The following is a 5,015-nucleotide window of genomic DNA, read 5'->3' on the forward strand; positions in this document are numbered from 1 at the left end:
AAGGAAAAGCTTGAATCTCCTCTGAAGAAAAACAAATTAAGTAAAGGATCTCCAACTAAGGAAGAAATTCCCACCATTCACATTCCAGAAATTAAAACAAATAACAGCTCAAGCTCTTCTCAAAGTACAATTTAAATTGACGATAATTCAATGTATAATTTTTTAAATGGAGACCCAGATTTGGAGCTTTACAACAATTTTTACCTTCATCATTAAATTTCCCACTACAATATGTATTCCTAATAAATTTTCCTATTCATAATGAGTGAAGAATCAGAATAGTGTTACAACAGAAAGATTAAGTGATATTTCTAGTGATATAAATTTTTTTCAATTTGTGTTATGTAAAGATTAATTTAGGCTAATTTTGTTTATACAATCAAATTTGTATTGTAAAACGACCTGAAAAAGAACGCATTATTTTGTTTCACAAAAGATCAATATTATATTTTTTTATTTTTCAAAACTGAGATGTTTCAAGTTGAATTGAAATAAAATTATGTAACCATTTGTTTTTGAAAATTCTGGAATTGCCATTAACCGCTTCTATGACTAGTCAAGATAAGGCTTTAAGTTTATCCATGCTGGCTTCAAACAACCCAATGAAAGGATTACTGTTTCGACCACACGAGCATTGCTGCCTCCCAAAGTATTGCTCAAGAGGATCTTGATATAAGTGCTGCATCAACACTTATTTTGCACCTTTACTAAAAAGGAATTTAACGGCTGTAGTTGAGAAAAAAAGAATCTTACTATCACTAAAATAATACATGTTTATTATAGCTGTACCAATCATTCATAGACCCTCAATTGTTGCTGCGCTTAAAAACATTTTGTTCCTTTCGCTGTTGGCAAAATCTCCAGGCCAATTGGTAACATCTTTCTCCCAATCTTCTAAATATTTATCTTTTTCTAGCCACTAAAATTAAAGAATGACATTTATTTTCTTGAAGCATCCAAAAAATGGTTTCATTTACCTTCAAGTTCAAACGTTCATTGTTTTCATTTTCATAGAGAAACATCGGATAAAGTAGTCTTCTCAACCACATTGCCTGAACCCACCGTTGACATTTTTCGGTCTCCTTTTTTGCTGATGGAAACCATATGAAAAAGACTCTAAGGTCTCTGTCTATTAGTCGAGTTTTGTTTGGAACTACAATACCCATATTTGCAGACAATTCGCTCATTTCGCTGAGGCTTTTTTTAAGCCTTGGATAGTTTAATAAATATTTGACTCGCCTATAAGATACAACCATTTAATAATGTTATTAAAATTGGAAAAAGTTGATTTATTTAAACGCAATGAATATTTACTTTTACAAAATAAACCTTCCAAATCGTAAGAAAATTTGAATATATTTCAGAGAAAATTTAAATTCGCTCGCTCGATAGAATGCAGAATGATGAAAATGATCAAACGTTCTCTATACCGCTGCCAGATGGCGCTGCAGTTATACGCGTAAAATCAAAAGAAAAGCAACCAATAAGAATCTAGGAGAAAACGGAGTTGACACGTAACAGGAAGTTAACCTGGCCAGATAATCTCGACGCGACCGTGTGTTTGGGCGACATCCCTTTTTGTACTGTTAAAGGTAGGAGCTGCCGCTCCCTATCTAAATTCTCTCTGATACGGCTAAAAGTTGGGTTTTTATCGCACGACATTGATGATAAATTCAACATCACAATATCTACATTTTCAGACATGTTCGCTACTTGGATTATGTTAATGGGGGTCGAGTTAGCGATATATTTCCATTCCCTACAAAGAGTTTAGTGGATGCCTGAATATTTTAAAAATCAACCGAAAACTCGAATCATAATCGATTGTACGGAGATTTTTGTGAAAAAAAATCTGAATCCCTAACGTTTTCTTATGATAAAAACCGCAATACTACCACATTTCTGGTTGGAGTAACCCCAGGAGGTGTCATCTTATTTGTGTCGGAAGCATCGGCGGAAGAGTGTCTCATAAAGTGATCACTAAATATGAAAACAGCGCGCGTCTATCGAAGAAATAAGGACGGATTATTGAATCGGAACGTAAAATCGACTATTAAAAACACTTATTTTCTAAAGGTACTAATTTTAAAATTTTAGTTCAGGAATCCATACCTCTACTTGCAATTCTTATCGCGGCAGATTTTCGTCTCGATGTGGCTGACGGTTTTTTTTTGACGTCACTATGTTAACTTAACAAACAACAACGTGAGAGGGGAGCGCGCGCAGAGGGGATTTATTCTCTCGTAGGCGGGGCCAAAGTCGTCAGCGTGATCTTACCATACGCGATACGACAAGATAAGCACTCCAAGTAGAGGTATGGATTCCTGTTTATCGCTATCAACGTAACCATTAATCCTTCTGCCCGTTAAAACATGTTTGCGATTTCTTTGGTATTGGCTCTTTAAGCGCAACAATTATAAATTCTAACTATATCACTATGTAGTTTCTCAATTTTCTTTTCCCTAGCAACAAAATCCGATAACAAATTGTATAAAAAATCTTCGCTTATAATATTTATTAACTTTTAATTAGATACACCCTTAGAAGGGTTTGAAGTTGTAATTTTATGTTGTTTTGCGGTTACGGATTTAACGTATCCTTGTATTAAAGCAAGTGTCGGCTCAACGTGAAGTAGCTCTCTTCTCAACAGATGTCGCTTTCGTCGAAATAAAAACAAAGTACGTAAGCTACAAGGTGGGACATATAAGTATCCCTCGCGTTGATTGGCTCGTTTGTAAATTTCACTAAAACTTAAATTATATCGTTATGTTTAACGATACATATTATATGGAATATGTTAAATTTATGTTAAAATCCACTAAGTAGAGCATTAGTTGTCTAATTATCATAATTATGAATGGTTCTCTGACAATGTTATAGTTTCGCTATTTTGAATTTTAGCTTCATTTGCCATTAGTAGGTGGCACCCAACGGGGGCGCATCTCAGGAACTCGTTTTTGAAGAGAAAGTAGAAACGTGAAGAGAGAGCAAGCGGGCGATCTGACCAGTGACGTCATTTTTTATTTTAATGCCACAATTTCTTTAAAAAACCTTTATTTTTATTTTAATGCTATAATTTCTTAAATAAGTCTTTTATTTCAATGCCACAATTTGGGTATGGAACAAAATATAAATATTAAAATCTTTAAAACAACAGTCATGCGACTGTAAGAATCAAACCAACCTATGTTAATGATATATCATTTGCCACTTGTTTTTTACCTTAATTTAATGTACCAAATCCTATAAAATAAGATATAAATTTTCCTTCGATTAAAATACTGTATTTTGATAGCCGCGGCAGCTTTGTTGTGTTTTAGAGATAAAAGAACTTAAACCGAAGCCTGGAATTTGATACATGAATATAAATTAAAACGTAGATATTATATTAAAAAAATTAAATTCATTGTTAAATTCTTTTCATACTATCAATTTGAAAATCATAACAACGCCACCGTCGCCACGTGGTTTGTAGAAAACCGTAACCATTAGGCCTAACTGAGCCCGCACATATTCTTATAAAAATCGCCCAATAAAATAAGATTAATATGTACCATATTTACGTTACTAAGCTCCAATATTAATTTAAAGCTTATAGTATTAAATGTATGAGCATTGAAAATACAATCAATTCTAAAAAACAGATATCAATATGAAACGTTTGCTAAAGTAAATCAGAAAAATCTATTTTTGTTGTTTATAGTCAAATTTGGCTGATATATCCATTCAGTGGAAGATCTGTAGGTGGAAGTTGTTTTTTTATTCCTTTGCACCTGCGCCATAGATATAACAAATATAATATAACGCCACATCTTGTTTAATTTTTCTCACTAGTGACTAGGGGAAACAACGCCCTTTTTCCCCTTTCCCAGCGGCTTCCGAAATCCACTTTCCCGCCACTCTTACACGAGCCAACCTTATAGTGCTTTTCTTTTACGAACCTTGGGTGGCACCACGCTCTCCAGTAAAGTCGTTTTTCTTCGAAGAATCGGATAGATTCATGGCCATCTCTAATAACAAGGGCCTTAACATAAAAACATGTGGCAATGATAGAGCCGACGGTTGTTTTAAAATGAAGTCAGTTATTGTTTCGATCTCGTGATGAACTCTTGTCGTTTTGTAGAAGAGCGGGAAAAGTCGGGATCTACTGGCTTTTACGCGCAGTGCATTTTATGGGAAGGGACCTTTAGTAATCGCGTTAGTAGTGATTTAACACTGCCTGCGCAACGAAGATAAACTACGTGCTCAAGTATTTCGTCTATAATAATAGTAATAATATAGCCAAGGAACCACACCTGCCCAAGTAAACTAGTGACTTGTGAAGCCAATTACCGGTGGCCGGATAAAGGCATTAATTTTAACCATGTGTATCGAAAGGATAGATGGAGCGTTTTTACGTTCCACGTACTAAATGAAGCCAATCAAGAGACGTTTCTCGTTGGCTGGATCCTAAAACCATTTCTGGGATAGCTCATTGAGGATTATTGGTTGATTATTTTCGTTCAATCCATGCCTATTTAAATTAACAAAATAAACTTAACTCTAATCCTTGGCAATAGATATGAGTAAGTTTCAAACATTGCCCATGAAAACAGTATTTTAACAGGCGGCGTGTGACCCACGTCGTAAAAATTGAGACAGTTTGAAATTCAGGGTTGAAATGAATACATTCATGTGTATACGAAGTTTAAAACTCTTTTAATAAATTGTAATTTGAAAATAGACTATGCATTTGCAATCATTCTACTAATTAGTCGGTGGTTACGATGGTGATCAAAGGGGTAGTAAGTAAACGTGTGGATACTGTAAACTCGATTTTGAAAATATTTCAAAACTACATTAAAATACTAGAAAACTTTTTCAAAAATTCAGCAAGATTTTTAAAAACATTTCAAACATTCAGCAAGATATTTGAAAACATTTCAAAAGTTCAGCAAGATATTTGAAAAAAAATTCAAAACTGCAGAAAGATATTTGAAAACATTTCGAAAATTCTGCAAGATATTTGAAAACAT

The 5,015-nt window shown here is 33.9% G+C and overlaps 1 long non-coding RNA gene across 2 annotated transcripts; it reads right to left on the bottom strand.

The window, feature by feature from the left end:
- Positions 1-529: 529 nt before the first annotated feature.
- Positions 530-1,073, bottom strand: LOC149948980 (uncharacterized). Of its 2 annotated transcripts, none has more exons than XR_016480646.1 (3): positions 978-1,073; positions 790-919; positions 530-707 (listed from the first exon to the last, which is right to left on the bottom strand). It is a non-coding gene; the product is annotated as an uncharacterized LOC149948980 (long non-coding RNA). The 2 variants fall into 2 exon arrangements; XR_016480644.1 differs by having other exon boundaries at positions 530-726.
- Positions 1,074-5,015: the final 3,942 nt, after the last annotated feature.

Source organism: Leiobunum rupestre, chromosome 4 (assembly GCF_980474605.1).
Source record: "Leiobunum rupestre chromosome 4, qqLeiRupe1.1.hap1, whole genome shotgun sequence".
NCBI lineage: Eukaryota > Metazoa > Arthropoda > Arachnida > Opiliones > Sclerosomatidae > Leiobunum > Leiobunum rupestre.